At 39.8% G+C, this 17,890-nt stretch overlaps 1 pseudogene; it reads left to right on the top strand.

Moving 5' to 3' along the window:
- Positions 1-9,486: 9,486 nt before the first annotated feature.
- LOC108511991 (bystin-like) lies at positions 9,487-10,728 on the top strand (annotated as a pseudogene).
- Positions 10,729-17,890: the final 7,162 nt, after the last annotated feature.

Below are 17,890 nucleotides of genomic sequence, written 5' to 3'. Positions count from 1 at the left end.
AACACTTTTAAGGGTATATGTCCACTTCTGGAAACTTGAAGGCTGGGCAGTGAACCAAGGCCATGGTGCTCAGCCAAAAAGCCGGTGTCCCTAAAAACCCAAACATGTCAGAGAGTATCTGAGAACCTACCAAAGTAAACAAACTCATCACTCAAACACAGTAGGCAAAGAACAGAAAATTAGCTTAAAAACAGTTTCGAGATGAGAATTGATATAACTTTCTAGAACTGACCTGCTGCCATCCAGGAGTGCCCTGTATATAAATCCTAATAAACTCATCTACTCATCAAGCCAGACTCATTCGAGTCATTATTTGGTCTCTCATCTCCTTTCTAGTTTGGGATAGAGATGATATTACAGTCCCAAGTTTTTCTCATAACAATTGTCATCATGAACAGAATTCAGGAGACTAAATGATGAGTCAGAAAGGGATATCTGTGGGAGGAATCTAGAGATGATTGGCGACATACATGTGCGGTGGAGTTGCCTAACTACTCAATTTGTGTGGGCCACTGCATGAGTGTAGGGACTGAGCACATATTACAAGAAGGTAAGATATTCAAGTACTATAAAGATAGCAAATACACTGCTGTTGCAATAAGGCTGGCTACTGAGAAATCATTAGAACAGGAAGGGAGAAAGAATAGAAACTCCTAAAGAAATTCAAAAGCATGCCAGGTTTTTTAGGACTCTTACATATTATAGTCCTTTCTTGTGCATATTTTAAAACTGACGGGCAAACTACAAGAAAAATTCAGAGCTCAAATGGTTAAACTGCAAATATAGAGTTAAATTGAGTCTTATAAAGCTCTCTATTTCTCTATTTTCTTTTCTGCCTGCTTTGAATATGTTGTTATTAAGCTAATGATGTTGAGATAAAACTTACTAATCAAAGGACACTTGGAGGTTTTTTTTTTTTTCATATAGTTCAATCACTTCTAGCTAAAAGGTAAACATTGAAAACTCACTTGAAACAGAAAAAAAAAAGGTAAAAATGATTTTTTAGAAAAACAAAAACCTATAGAAACTGCTTTATCCAAAATTTTGATCCACAACTTTCATGGGATTACCTATTGGAACAACAGTTATTGGATCTTTATGTGTACATGTATACAGGTTTAGATAGTCTTATGTGTATGTGCATGTATTATATGTTGTGTCTAGCATGCTACTAAATGGCTATACGGAAATGAGTACTCAAATTAAGTCCAAATGCTTTCCAAGTTTATGTGAATTTAGTAATCTTTAATAAATAAGCTGACTTTAAAATTATTGGTAAAATAAAAACAGAAATTTATTCAAAATTGTCAGCATATATTTTTGTCTAGGTTTACTATTAGATAAGATTTACATTTGCCTCTGCTGGAAATTTTAAGGTATCAGAATTTGACATAAAGCTTATAAGACTATAAGCCTAGCCACAAAAAGAATAATTTTTGTTTACATGATTTTTTTTGATAAGCAAGATTAATTTGATATTGTTGGTTTAGTGAAAATGGCTGCATTTTCTGCGTTATTAGCAAAAATGCCCACATGTTTAACTTTGAGGTTCTTGCTTCAGTGGACACCTGATATTCACAGGCTATGAAAATGGTTAACAAGGAAATAACTTGGGATAATGATTAGCTTTCCAGACAAAGTCTTGATTCTCATGAGTAATTGAGATAAACTGCTACAAATGAGTAAATTGGGTAAATGTAAATCAGATAAATGCATGTAGATGAAACTTTTGTGTAGTTTAAATTCTTAAAATTATTTTAGATACTCATTGAATGGCTGGGTAATTTGTGATATACATAGGGCTGTAATACGGGGTAGTGGTCATACTTCTGAGCCTGTTAATAGGAAGTAAAATCTGTGATACGTGGGAAGTATTGGTGGACTTCAGTGATTTGGGTAAGTGTGTAATCCAGGAACAAAAATTACTGAGTGTAATCCAGGAACAAAAAGGGGATACACCAGATGGGTGCTTCTATACTCTTCTCAGCCCAGGTGGGCAGTGAAGTTGAAATAATGCCATCTGCCAGGGAGACACTCTGAAATCACCCAGACAATCCAAGAATTACATAATGTATGGATAACCTGGCCAAGAGCCTCTATAACAGCCCTGTGTGGCTTGTGAAGAAGCCAGATGGCACCTGGAAAATGACAATAGACTACCATGAGTTAAACAAAATGGGGTCCCCTATACGTGCAGCTGTACTGAATATTGTTCAACTGCTAGAACAAGTAGCCCTTAAGCTGAGAAATGTACATGCTGTAATTGACTTGGCTAATGCCTTTTCCAGTACTCCTTTAGCAGAAGATTCACAAGATCAGTCTGTTGTCGCTTATGAGGGCCAACAATGGACTTTCCAGTTGTTACCACAAAGGTACCTGCACAACCCACCATCTGTCACAATATGGTTGCACAAGACCTGTCTAGCCTCTACCTGCCTTAGTCTCCCTGTTTCATTATATTAAAGACAACACGCTAATCTCAGAGTCTCTTACAGGTCTGAGACTGCCTTACAAACCATCTTGGACGGTCTTAAGGACTATGAATGGGAAGTGTATCCCAAAATGATACAGGGACCTGGCATAGCTGTCAAATTCTCAAGAGTTACCTAATAGGGTAAGTCTTGATGCAAAACGTATTTGCAGCAACATTGATAATAGTACAGCAGCCTGTTCCACAGAGAGTAAACTCCAGGTTTTCCTAGGTTTACTGGAGCTACTCTTCGTACCTCATTTGGCATAAATCCTCTGCCCACTATATACCTTAATAAGAAAAGATCAAAATGGGACTGGACATACATGGAGCAAGAGGCAGTTAACAAAGCAAAAAATTTAGATGAAACAAACTCAAGCACTAAATGGCCACTGTCACAGGACCCTTTCATATTAGAAGTCACTAGAGATGACACAGGAATGAATTAAGATTTGTGGCAAAAGCAACCAACAGGAAGGGTACCTACAGGTTTTTGGTCTCAATTATAGAGCAGGGCAGAATACCACTATTCATGCCTAGTGCAGTAGCTATTGGCCATTTATAGAGCATTGAAACAAGCAGAGGCCATCACCAAAAAGCAGACCATCACAGTAAAAGCTGCCTACCCCCAAAAAGGGTGAGTGGAAGGCCTCATAGCCAAGCCCACCTCCATGGTGGCACATTCACACACCTAGCAGAAATGACACATCTATCTACAACATAGGGATGTCCTGTCTACTAGTCCTATAAGTCAGGCACTGCAGGAGGTGCTCAAACCCATACACTTAGAATGAGTGAAGGGGTTGCCATGACAATGGAACCACAAATCAGGCCAATTACTATATATGAGAAGACCCCACCAATACCTATAGGGTCTGGTACACTGATGGGTCTAGCAAAGGTATCTAATACTGGACATTAGAACAAAACATAGACTGGAGATTCCGCTTACCATATAACCAACAGGGACAGACTTCACAGAAAAACAAAGAATGGCCTGTTAAAAACCCAATTATGTGCACTGTTCCAGGACAGCTCTTTAAGGTCTTGGACTAAGAATCTCCCAGAAACCATACAAATTTTAAATGAGTCTCCCATTGCAATGCATGGCATCATTCCCTATGAATGGTTGGCAAGACCTGTAAAACAGGCTCTGCAAACTCGCACGGTTACCTCTAGGACACCAAACTGTGCTATTGAACCAGGTGGCTGGACTCTGCTCCTGAGAACTACAGTGCATCTTCCAAGTGGTGATGCTAATGTGGACCTGAAGTTGAGCTGGAAAGTGTCCCCATACTACATCAGTTTTATGGCACTAGAGGGCACCATGAAGACTGCCAGAGGGGTGGTGGTTTCAGCTGTGCTCCTTGCTCGAGGTCTGAGAGCTTTACCAAATCAACATATGGGGACACCAATATCTGTTGGAGTGATCATAGTATGGATATCATGGACAAAGCCAAAAACATTTGGCTATTACGCTCACTCCTAGAGGAGGAATCTATGCGTGGTACTATAAGCCAGGCCTAAAGTCCATGACAGCCTCCCTTATAGGGCCAGTGAGGGAAAATACAATGGAAATAATGCTACAAGGAATAGATACACCCATGATGGTCTTTACTAAACACCTGTGCTTGTGCACACAGCTGCTGTACCTGGTACCCATGGCAGCTGGCAATGTCTTTCTAGACTGGGCTGCAATTATACCAGCAGTCAACAACAAGCCTGGTTGTTGGATGTAAACCTCACCCTAGAAAATAATAATGGTATACCTTGGAATATTCTACATTTCTCCCAACAGAACTGGAGTGACTGGTTCAACAGCATCAATAGTGCAATCTGGGCTCACAGGGAATTGCATCCACCCAATTGCCAACTCAATGGAGACCAAACACATGTGCCTTTCTAGGCACTATGTGTTGAGCCTTTAAAGAGAATAACATCACAGATGCTTCAAATTATTGCCAACTCAGATCCATGATGTAGTCCAATTAAGTTTCTTTGCCCCATTCTCAAATTGGTTACATATCTTACCCACTGAATGGAGTTAAGTTTTGCTAATAGGCGTCACAACTGTTGTTAGCTTCTGCTTTGTATGCTGTTATGTATACTGTAGATGAGGACTGTATGCATAAGCCATGGCTAAACAGGATAGGTTTGTATAGTTATTTTCCTGGTACCCTACTCAGGGACTATAATGCAAAGTTGGTGTAAAGAGTGTAAGAGTTAGGGGATGGGATGGATTGTAGTGTGATGGGTCCCCAACCATGTTACTTAAGGGTGAATGTGTGCTGCCTGACCCTTGATGGCTGGACAGTGAGCCAAGGTCATGGTGGTCAGCTGTGCACAGGTGTTCCTGGGAACCCAAACATCCTGAAGAGTCTCTGAGAACCTACCAGGGTAGACAGTCTCATTGCTCAAACACAGTAGGCAAAGAGCTGGAAAATTAGCTTAAAAGTAATTTAGACATGGCAGGTGGCATGGATCTCTAGAGCTGTCCTGATGCTGCCCAGGAGTGCCCCATTTGTAAGTCCTAATAAACTTATCTACTCACCAAGCAGGACTGTCCAAGTCACCCTTTGATATCTCAAATCTCAGCTTCTTTCCGGTTTGAAGGAGAAGTTACTGTCCCAAGATTTTCTCGTAACACTCATACACATTTTCCCCTGAATCATTTGTCATTTGAAAGGAAATTACAGACATTACATACCTTTATCCTGAAATATTTTAATTTGTATTTTACAGGAAAAAAAATTATCTTATACAAGCACCATACTATTATCAAAATTAGGAAATCTAAATTAGATACACTACTATTATATAATACACACTCTGTACTTGAAATGTGCCACTTACATCAATAATTTCCTCTACAGCTATTTCTCCCCACATAATGCACTGTATTTAATTGTTCATAAGTAAATGTCCTGTTTTTAAGCACTAAGTGCTTATTTATTGTTTCTCTCTGAGAAAATGGCACCAATAGATATAAGTAAACTTGTGCACAGTTATATTTTAGGAACCAGACAAAGGAGTTCAAATAATGTCTATTTTGTATAGCTAAACTGGTTTTTACCACATAGAAGGAAAACACAAGTGGCCATACAGTTTTGCTTAAGGCAATGAAAAAGGACTGCTTTTGCAGAAATGGCTATTATGTGGGAAGAAAGACTAACCAGGATGATACAGACTGAGTATCATTTCTATATTGTTCCTGTTAGATTACTGTTTTTTTAAACTGTACAACACGACTGATTATTAGGTTACGAAATCAGTTTCATAGGTCACAGACAGTATTTTGTCATAAAATATAATAAAACAGAAAATATTAGAGAATATAACATGTGACGAGAAACTCATCTCTTGAAACTTTTGTTCAGTTATACGTGTATGTCTGTGTGTGTATGTATGTGAGTATGAATTAGATCATAGTACAAAATGTACTTTTGACTTTGCTTTCACTGTCAAAAAAGTCTAGTCTAAGAAACTAGCTTAGATTATTGCAGTCACAGTAATAAAGCTCATACTGATTCAAACCAATTTTACAACTTCAGTGTTTCTTGTCCAAATAGCCCTTGAATACAGGGGTTTAAATCCCTGCAAAGGCCTAACTGTGCCCCAACATTTATATGGATAGGTAGTGATTCTCTTTACTTCTTCTTCTTCTTTCTTTTTTTTTTTTTTTTTTTTTTTTTTTTTGTTATTGGTTATTCTGCTAAGTCCCAAAGCAGTTTTCCCTGCATTTTTCCAATGCTGGGGGATGCTATCGGCTTTAATTTTGCTCCAACCTTAATCTAAGGGAGGTGGCCCTTTGTGTTGTCAGCTGTATATGGAAGAGATTTTAGCTTAATGTAAAGATATGCCTTTCACATAGACAGGCTTCCACCCACCCCAACTAACTGAACACAAACCCTGAAACTAAGTGTGCTATCTAAGCAAATGTGCTCAGGACAAAAAGCAGATTCATGCACTGATATTTTGCTTATCCCTCCGTGCTTTGGAAAAAGATTGTCATTGAAGGAAATGGAAAGAGCTAACATAAGTGTAATTCGTACAAGAAATAAAGAACAAGAGGGGTAAGAAATAAAGGAACAAGATGGGTAAGAAGTATGTGACATATTTTGGGAAACTGGTCATTTTAAGATTAGAGAGATTTAAACTTATTCTTTTTTGTCTTTCAGTGACTGAGTTTGGGTTTTTTTTGTTTTGTTTTTTTTTTCCTGGTTGGTCAAGTGGTGTGGTTTGGTTTTTATTAAAGTGGCAGTCTGCAAAGACATGTTTTTGTAGTCATTCTAACATATCTCAAAAAAAAATCAAATTAGGGTTTCACATTTTAATGCTATCAACTGTTTGCAATTAAGAATCTTTATTTCTAAAACTTATTTCCTAATATTGATAAAGATGGAAAACATATGGATATCTTGGTTGTAGTGTTATTTGCTCTACTAAAAAGCATAGAAAGTTTGTTTACATTTTTAAGTGTCCTTTATACCTTTCTATCTAAATATCATGTATCTATTTATCATCTATCAACTTACCTACTTCTGTGTACACTATATTCATTATTCGTTAATAAATGATATCCACACATGGTAATTTTTTTCCTTTGAATATGGACATACTTATTTCTGCAAGGACCACTATGAACTTTTTTCTTTATTGACATCCCAAACTCCCTCTGTTAATTCAACAAGCATTAACTGAGGGCTTATTGGAGTGTATTCAAGGCTGGGGACACAAAGATGAAGGAAAAAAAAACATAAAACGAAGGAAAAAATTCTCAATAAGGACTTGCAAGTACGTATGTGTTTCTCTGTGCGATTATTGATAAAGGGTATAAAATGAAAAAATGTTGAATTATTCAATGAACTTCAAAAAATAATGATTTGGTTGATATGAACTTTGACAGGAGGTGAGACCTCAGCAAGTGGAAGAAATCTCAAATAGGGCATTCTGGCTCCTTTTCTGAACAATCTTATTATATAGATTTCAATTTAAAATAGGATAGAGATTTATGGTTTGTGTAAATAGGGTAAAAAAGTATTTAATCTATTTAGCGTCCTTTATGTGGTGGGCATAAAAACAACATAATTTTATTTTATTAAGTTATATTCATATTGATATTTTCAGTAAATACATCTAAGAATAGTTTATGTCTATCAAACTGAAAGAGTAAATGAAGTCAACTCTGTAGACCACTGTAGACTTGAGCCAAGTCTGCTCTTGGATTGGCTCCCAGAGCTGACATTGATTTCAATAGCTGTTGCATGCACAATTCTCAGCATTGTAATTAGCTGATGGACAGGATGTTATTACAAAGAGCAAATCTGTAAAATGTTTCAAATATCAGTAACAGCCAAAAGGGAAAAAAGGCAGTTAATCAAATGTCAAAGCAACATCATGTGGAGCCAGTTTTGTCTGTAAAAAAGTACATTTGGTTCTTTGTGATTGAATCAAACTTCATCATCTCAAAACTAAAATATGTGACCTTCTACATTTCAAAGTAGAGGCTTCCATTAAATAACAAATCATTATAATCTGCAAAAAAAAAAAAAAAGAATCAGTGAGGAAAACACACATATTTATGTGGTCTGGGGAAAATGAAACAATAGTAAAGAAAATATATGAAATATGAGAAAAAAGTAGCATTTAGATTCAAATAAATATCTGTAGTTCAGAAACACAACTAGAGTGATCCCTCAAACTGTGAATCTGATGATATTCCAGTGGTGGATTCCTCCAGTGGTGGAACTCTTTAGTGACCTGCCATTTCTTTCACAGGAGATGTAAAGTATCTTAGCATGAAACTCATGATTATCCATGGCTTGGCTCCCACCTCACTCTACAACCTATCTCTCTCATGCTTCTCCATGCTCATACCCTTTGCTTCAGACCTACAAACTGTCTTCAGTCCCACATGCTCCCTCACATCTAAGGCCCTTTATATAAAACGTTCATCTCTACCAGAGGCTCTTTCTTGATGCTTATAATTGACTGAACACACTGCTGTGCTGGCCCAGCAGAGTTGCTTTTAGTGAATCCTGATTCTGGGAAGACTCAGGAAACTACTGTAAAAAGTGTTAGCATTTTAATATTAATGAAAGCTTTTAAACCATACCCTATTTAAACGAGTTGTCTAAAAATTGGAATGGCTAGGAGATATGAAGCAATCCATTATTAACCTCAGGAATTTTGTGTATCACAAAAGCCTGAGCCTTGAAGTATAATTAACAGAACAGAATTAACTGTCATCATTGAAAAGAAATAAAATATAATATTAGAACTTGAAAATGTCTAAAAACAACTGTAACTGGTGAATAGCATTAGCACTGGAAAGCTCAGAGATGCTTATAAATGGTGATGACAACCCTTTAAAACAGTAGCAAACACATTGAACCATCTGTTTCCAGAAAATGAATTCATCCATAGGTGTTCCAGGTCTTTGCAGAATCATCAGTGAATCAAGCACATAATGTATCTATTTGCAATTAGAAAATATAAAAATTAGAAGGTACATTTTGAAATAGTCATGTTTTCTTTTTTGTTTTTTTTTTTTTTTTTTTTTTTTTTTTTTTTTGTTTGTTTGAGATGGAGTCTCGCTCTGTCACCCAGGCTGGAGTGCTCTTGGCCGGACTACAGCCTCAACTGCAAGCTCCGCCTCCCGAGGTTTACGCCATTCTCCGCCTCAGCCTCCCGGGTAGCTGGGACTACAGGCGCCGCCACCTCGGGCCCTGCTAGTTTATTTTTGTAGTTTTTTTAGTGTAGAGACGGGGGTATTCAGCCGTGTTAGCCAGGATGTCTCGATCTCCTGACCTCGTGATCCCCCGTCTCGGCCTCCCAAAGTGCTGGGATTACAGGCTTGAGCCACCGCCGGGCCCAGCCAAATAGTCATGTTTTCAAAATCACTTGTTGATGCGTGTCATGAAGGAGCTCTATTATCCTCAAAGTATCCAAGTGTCTCAGGATCTGGATTATTGTGAGAAAATGTTCACAGTATGTCACAACTGTAAAAGAAATCCATGATTACGCCATTCTGGCCTTTTCGCATCCACCGTGCGAACTTCCCCGGGCAACGTTTTTCGGAAAATGCCCAATTCAAGGCGGCCCGTGGGTCGGGGGTTCAGGAAAAACATGCCGCCTGGGCCGATCGATCCTGGCTGGGAATGCGGTGCGGGCAGGGCCCGGGAAAAGCGGCGGGGACGTCGCAGGACCGGAGAAACGGAGGAAGAGTATGGCGGACCCCGGCACTGAGCCGGAGCGCGATTTTGCAGCAAGCACGGCAGCCAACAGGAGGAGCTCGAGGCCGGAGGCAGGGACTGGGGGACAAGCCGGCGGCGTCCGGACGCACCGCGCGGCTGGGTCAAGAATGCCTCAGGGATGGATCAGATGGACGAGCGACGAAGAGTGGCCCACCCGGGAGAAGGCTGCCCCAATGACAGGGGTTGGGCCCCATGCAGGAGATGGTTGTGGACCCTGGAGGATGAGCTGCCATGGAGATGTTCATGAACAAGAACCCTCATGCAGACGCACCTTTGGACTGAATCATCATGGAGAAAGCTGACTGAGAAGCAGACAGAGGGTTGAGACAGCATGCTCAGAGGGTCAGGCCTCCCTAACCCCAGCTTGCGACCCCCGAGTCCTAGAAGTCTACAGGGGGGGTCCGTGGAGGTATTATCTAAGTACCGCAGTGGAAAAACTGCCTAAGGCCATTTAAGATCATCCCTGCACTCTCCAAACTGGCGGAGCAAATCCTCTATGTCACAGAGCCTGAGTCTGGACTTGCAGCCGCCATGTACCAAGCCACCAGGATTTTTGGCTCTAACCTGAAGGAACGCATGCGCCCAAGCCTCTCAACCTCTGTCCTGCATCCCGGCGAGTACGAGTATGACATTGCCGAATACAAACGACTCAACTCCATCTCTACATGGCTCTCAAGAAAGGGCCCTTTTCAAACCTGGAGCTGCGTTCAAAAGGGGTCCTGATTCCACTGTGCGAGCTGGCACTTGTACCCTCGGGAGCATCATTGTGGGTAGACATCATCACAAGTTGCTCCATCCCTGTGTTGCACTCCAGTGCGGGCCATGCTGAAATTGCTTGAGATGGAATACAGTTGGTGCCACAGCATCTCCTGCGACTGCTGCCTGCGATAAAAAGCTATGCACTGCCTTACCGGGTGCTGGATGCCCTAGTCTTCCACTTCCTGGTTCCGGACAGAGAAGCTGTGGAACTGCTGTGCTCTGAGCCCACAGTTGCCTTCCTGACTATTGGTCCAGCGCTACAAGGGCCGACTTGGCCACAGACCAGAAAGGGCCTCTTAGAACTGCTCCGGGCTGCAGCCCCATCCACAGCTATCCCCCGAAATCAGGCGTGGAGCTTCAGAGCGCAGTCCCCCGAGATGTAGAAGATGTTTCCCATCACCATGGAGTGGAGATAAAACAGTCAGTTGTCCTGGCAAAGGGTTTGGAAGGTGACACCAAGAACCCCATTGGTGACTGGAAGATGATCACCAAACCTTAATGGCTAAAGACCCAGATCAGGGCAGTGACAGATCACAGGAACATCTATGGCTCCCAGTTCCCAGGACAGGAGGACTGAGGGTCTGGCTGGTTTCCCTACTTCATCTAGGCCCTTATCCTGTTCAGTTCTGAGACGCCGACTATATTACGCATAACACTGGCATTCCCATCCCCAGCTGGGGTTGGGGTGAGTACTTTTTCTTTTGGCTATTGTGTCAGGTCACTGTGGATAAAGGCAAATGGCAGATATTTATTCGAACCTCTGTGTTTGGTGTAGTCAATGGAGTTTGGGCATTTACTCCTGTTAGTATCTGGGGGAAGATGGAGGGACCATTTTGGTCCCATTTATATGGGGACCCCACCTCCCTTGATCTCAAGCTTGTTTCGTCCAGGCTTACACTCACCTTGTTAGCCACCTGGGCCCACATCCTCTCCTTCCCATTCCCACAGGCTGCAGCAGCCAGGACGCAGGTTATCCAAAAGATGGTCATTGTGTTCAGTGTGGATGAAGGGACTACAAAACGAGGAAAGGCAGAGATACAGTCAAGAAAGGGCCCAGAGAATAAGGCTGAGGCCCAAGACATGGTCTGGATCATAGCTAGCACAAACAGGCTCCCTTTCTGGCCTCTTCAGCCCAATGAAAGCTTTAGTGACTAGTAAATTCGGCCAGTGCCCTTTTTTGTTGATTTATTTTTTTTGAGATAGGAGTCTCGCTCTGTTGCCCAGGTGGTAGTACAGAGGCATTGATCTTGGTCACTGCAGCCTCTTCCTCCTGGGTTCGGATAGTTTCTCCTGCCCAGCCTCCTGATAGCTGAGACTACAGGTGCACCACCACCCTGGCTAATATTTTGTATTTTTAGTAGAGATGGGGTTTCACCAGTTTGGCCAGGCTGGTCTTCGAACTCCTGACCTCAGGTGATCCCTGGCTCAGCCTCCAAGTGCTGGAGATGACAGGCGTGAGCCACCGCACCCAGCCCAAGTGCCCATTTTTGTGTGGCCCATGAGCTAAGAATGATTTTTCCATTTTTAAATGGAATTTTGTGATCGGTAGGAATTACATGAAATTCCAGTTTCAGCATCCATAAGTTTGTTGGAACAGCCACGCTCACCCATTTACATGTTTCCTGTGGCTGCTTTTGTGCTACAACAGCAGAGTTAAGTATAATCCTATAACCCTTATTTGCTTCCGAAATTGTGCATTTGTTCCAACCCATTTAATGTATTTGGGAACAGTTTGATCATAATGCAGGCTTAAAAAAATAAAAAAAATAAAAAAAAAAAAAAGAAATCCATGATTATAATAAGATAATCCATAAAAGCAATAATATGTTATATTTACTGTGATGTGGTTTGGCTGTGTGTCTCCACCCAAATCTCATGTGAGATTGTAATCCCCAGGTGTCAGAAGGGGCCTGGTCGGAGGTGATTGGATCATGGTGGCAGATTTCCCCCTTGCTGTTCTCGTAATAGTGAGTGAGTTCTCACGAGATCTGATGGTTTAAAAGTGTGGCACTTCCTATTTTGCTTTCTCTGTCTCTCCTGCCACCATGTAAGATGGGCCTTACTTCTTCTTTGCCTTTGGTCATGATTGTAAGTTTCCTCCCCCGCCATGTGAAATTGTGAGTCAATTAAACCTCTTTTCTTTATAAATGACCCAGTCTCAGGTAATTCTTCATAGCAGTGTGGAAATGAAGTAATAAATATTATGAATAGATATTTAATAAATATGTATCTCAGAGGAGGCTGAGAGGCTGTTACTTGACCACAGTGGCCAAGCTGTTAAGTGGTAGGTAGAATCAATTTTTTAGTCTATATTATTTCCTTTAAAGTTCATATTTTTAGTAAAATATTCCATGGATATTACTAAAGAAAAAGAAAAAAAAACCTCCCACATTCATTCTATTATCTTGCAAAAAACAATACCTGTGGAAGAAGAAAATTATGTGGTTTTCTAAGGTTCAAATGCTCTCATATCTTCAGTCATATTTGGGCAAACTGGCCCAATGGGAAATGAACCACAGATGTATTCCTAGCATTTTCAGATGTCATTTCCTATCATTTAAAAAATCTATTCTTTTCTACTAGACTTAATTTAGTTTTATACTCTGGTCAGCCCATGCAGTGCCTTGTACATACTTAGTCATACAATCCCTGAATTTCAAATTTAGGTATAGCATAAAAATTTTTCTTATAACTAACCACTAAAGACTACTTGTTGCCTAACCAAAATTTATCTCCCGTTTTTTCTTCCTTTTGGGTCACTGGGTTTTGTTGGCCAGAACATAAGGAGGACATTAAAAGTGGGTAGAATTCACCTATTCTCTGTGCAAGGAAATCTCATAGCAGGCCTAGCTCTAGGGAAATCCCACTACTTTTTCTTATAATTGTTTCAGCAATTCAGATGTTAGAGAATTATTACGTGACATAATGACTATTATTCACCCATTATTCACACAGTCAATCTCTCTTAGGTATGAACGAAGGCTTTTGCCCCTATGGCTGCTGGCTGCCATCTTGTGGCCATGATAGAAGCTGATCTAAAGGCTAAGGCAACACAGTGGGCCAGAGTCAAGGGGCTCCAGGAAGAAACTGAGATGGAGACTTGGACTCACCAGCTGATTGAGTCTATCCTACCTCTTGCTATGTACTGATGTGTTTCCTTATTTGTAGAGTTGGTTGGAATCACAGGATCTGTTGCTTATATTTGAGAGCACCTAATTTATATAAGATATATAATTTGGTTAATGAAATAAAAGCTGGATATCAGAATGTATATCTTACCTAAAAATGTTGGTTCAGTTCAGGAAACGTCACCCCAAAATGTGATGCTTCAGTGTGCTGATCACTTGGAACTGAAGGCACTTGGGAAAACAGTGGATTCGGGCAGAGGCTTTTTCTCAGCTCCCCTTATCTGCATAAAGATGAATCCTCCAAACGAATCTCACATGTCATAAATCCCCTTCCCAGGAATTCTTCCAACCAAAAAGATTGACTCAAATCACTGGAAAGGAGCCTAGAGGCCAACACTAACCCAGTAAGACTGTCATCTCTTCTCAGGGCTGCTCATTGACAACTTTTGTTACCTGGGAGACTTTTTTCCGCATAACAAGACCACCTTTATTTATCATACATTTCCTTGCCTCACCTTCCCATAACTTGTGTTGCCCCAAGAGACCCCAATTTCCTATTCTTTTAGCTCAGGATTCAATTATATAAGCTTCAATATTCTGGCCTTTCTTTGAGTCTCAGATTTTGTGGAACGCTTGTGCATATATATGTGATTAGATGTGGTTTATTTCCTTAATCTGTTTTATGTCAATTTAACTTAGGTCAGCCAAGGAACCTAGAAAAGTGAAGGGAAGCTATTGTTCACTTGCTTAGACATTCAAGAAAAACATATTCAAATAAAAGTTGTATCATATCTATCCGTCCTGGTCCAATAGTTTCATGTAAGCATAATATTGAACTTAATTAAAATTATTTAGAAAAATAGGCATAATGATACTTTTAATAGCATTGTACCAAAATAGTATTTATTTCTTAATTTGTCAAAAGGACAGATTGTGTTATTTTTGGTTTAAAATCATTCAATGGAACCATATTGCACTTAAAAATTCTCTTTTCTAATCAAGGCTCAGTCTAAACTCTAAATTAATTCGGCTTCCAGTGTAAGGAATCATAAGGCCATAAAGTCTTACACTTCAGGCTTCAGTGCAAATGTCACCTCCTCTGAGAAGTTTTATCCTTCCACTCTGTCTAAATCCATCTCTTCCTTTCCAGCATTTATCACCTTGTTCACTTCCTTCATAATTCTTATCACTAGCCTGAATGTATTTTGCTTGCTTGTTCCTTTACTAATTTATCTCTATCTACTCTTGGGAGATTATTGATTCCATTCTGCTTTGATGGAATCCATCGTGAGTATGACAGGGTTCCTGCTTCTCATCCTCAGCATTAAATTCCCAGCAAATAGAACTGGCTCACAGGCAGTGAATGCATATTTGTTTAATAAATGAGTGAATGACTAAATACACGAAGGTCCTCTGAAACACCAGGGTTTTCTCAGTTTTGTTTCATAGTACTCTGAATAATGTACGGAATATACTTTTCTATTCAAATCATTTGAAAAGTAGTGGTCAATTGAGTTTAACAGGCCAGTCTTAAATACATTTACATGAAATATCCTCCTTCATCTTAACACTTTACTATTTTTCCACTTTGTACATTGGTTAGATTATCTCTTTGAGTGATCGGGGATCTTTAGATAGCTGTGATGAGGGAGGGAAGGAGAATGACACCTGGACTTTAACAGTGCAGGGCTTCTAAATGGCCTACTCTATCTTCTATTCCAATAGAAAAATTGGGCCCCAAAAATGTTTCCTTGATGAATAGGATGGCAATTTCGAAGCCGTGAGTTTTTTCTCTGTTTACATGACCTTAAATTGCAGTGAAATCCACAAGCATTTAAAAGTACAAAGCTGCAAGGCCCTTTCTGACACTCATTTCTCATCTACAATTACCCAAACTCAAAACACATGTGAATAATACTGAACAGAAACACTTCAATACAATTTTTTTCTCTTTAAATAAAATGAAAAGACCTAGGCAGTAGTCTATACTCTGTTTTTCCACAACTTGAATTTAGATTGACAATATAAAATACTTTTTTGTCACAGATTTAATAGAAACTATGCCTGATTCTTAAATTCTGATATTCCTGAGTTTAAAATATGTCTGTTTTTGTAACATGGGTAAGGACAATTGTTTAATAAGCCACTAATATTGTTAGCACTATATTCAACTATAATCACTATATTCACTTATATTGTTAACATTATGTTCTGTGCTAATGTGTTCTAATGCTTTGACATTGGAGCCTTGCTGACTTTAGAGGGACTGTACCTCCTAGAGTTAGTCAGTTCTTAGGGATAGTAAACAATTCACACAGGAACGTGCTTTCAAATACAAATCAATGAATCCAGAGTCCACAACAACCTCCCTTGTCAGGCTTTCACACTCTAGGTGACTATCCTGTCCTTATCAACCCCTGGGTCAAGTACTAGATGACTATTCTCCAGAACTCACCAGATGACCCTCTGTTTCTCAGTGTGAATGCCCATTTTATGATATCTTCTTCCTCTTAGGAACTATGTTGTCTTGGATCATTGGGGCTGTTATAAGAAAATACCATAAACTGAGTAACTCAAACAACAGAAATTTTTTTCTTACAGTCTTAGGAGTCTGGAAAGTCCAAGATCAAGACTGATTGACTCCATGTGGTGAAAGCCTGCTTCCTAATTCACAAATAGGGCCTTCTAGCTGTGTCCTTACATGGTGGAAAGGGTAAATGGGTATTTCTCAGACCTCTTTTATAAGGGCAATAAGTTCCACCTTCATTTCTATCTCACTTTCCAAAGGTATTGTTACAGGTAGTGAGACAGACATGAGCAGGGCAGGGAAGGCTCTCCCCCATCCACTAGGAATGTTGGGTGATTGACAATGATCACATTGCCTCTCTAAAAGTGATAAACTGTTGGTTCCAAGGAGAGGTCATTTTCTGATGGTCCACAACTGTTGCAAATTATTAATTGCGTGCAGACTCCTGCGAGAAGCAACTTCCCAGGCATATGTATCAAAAGACAAAATGGTGGAGTGTCACCTTCTGGGGGCACACCACTGGAAAAGGGAAGAAAGCCTGAGATGAGCCTGCATACAATTTCCTAAACACACTGTGAGCACTCACCTCCCAAGGGTAAGGAGGGCACTGTGCATGTGGGCTGCCCACCCTAAGGTAAGAATCACTGGAAAAGGACCAGCCTATAAAGTCCTAGGATCATGATTAAACATGGCACTTGCTCTGTGCCTGCTTGGGTCTCTTGAAGTATACCTTCCTTTATTTTCTATTCCAAAACTTTTAAAATAAAACTTCCACTCCTCCTCTAAAACTTGCCTCAGTCTCTTTTTCTGCCTTATACCCCTCAGTCAAATTCCTTCTTCTGAGGAGGCAAGAATTAAGGCGGCTGTGGACCTGTACAGATTTGCTACCAGTAACTTGGATATTTGCCACTGGTAATGGAACCAACTCCTAATACCATCACCCGGAGAGTTAGAATTTCAAGTTATTAATTGGGGGACACAAATATTCAGACCATAGTATATGACTAAGAAACTATCTTTTCAATTGCGATTTTCTTCTAATCTATTCACCTTAGCATACCTACATAGTAATGAAAGCTCTTAAAATAAATACATAAGGTATATTTAGTTATATGGCAAAAGGGTTATAAAGTTAGGTTTCTTAGGATAAAGAAACACATTGAAAACTCCACTAATAAGTTTAAAAACTATGAAAGACCTTTAAAATGAAAAATTGAGTGGAAAATATCAAATGTACAATGTATAATAATTTTTACATTTAAAATAGTATTCATAAGGTTTTCATAGTTTTGTTTTCAATTTGACCTCATAATTCTATCATTTTGCCCATTGTCTTAAGCAATATTACTACTTCTTATTTAAAAGAAATCTGGCGGGCATGGTGGCTCGTGCCAGTAACCCCAGCACTTTGGGAGACCGAGGTGGGCAGATCACTTGAGGTCAGGAGTTTGAGACCAGCCTGACCAACATGTAGTGAAACACTGTCTCTATTAAAAAATACAAAAACTAGCTGAAGGTGGGGGGTGTGGGTCACAGATCAAGACTCCGTCTCTCAAAAAAATAAAAATAAAAATAAATAAATAAATAAATAGAAATTTAACACAAAATTCAAGAAGGACTCTTGAATTGCTCTATTACACATATTTTTAGTACCCATTGTCCTCAGTGCTATAGAATTTTTTTCTGATTTGTCTCTCTGGAGATGGGGTAGGTATGACAGGCACATCTAGGGTTATGTCAATTCTTGGGG

The sequence above is a fragment of the Rhinopithecus bieti genome, unplaced genomic scaffold, assembly GCF_001698545.2.
Source record: "Rhinopithecus bieti isolate Rb0 unplaced genomic scaffold, ASM169854v2 scaffold_28460, whole genome shotgun sequence".
In the NCBI taxonomy this organism is placed as follows: Eukaryota; Metazoa; Chordata; class Mammalia; order Primates; family Cercopithecidae; genus Rhinopithecus; species Rhinopithecus bieti.
This window is presented reverse-complemented; position numbering and strand designations above follow the sequence as displayed.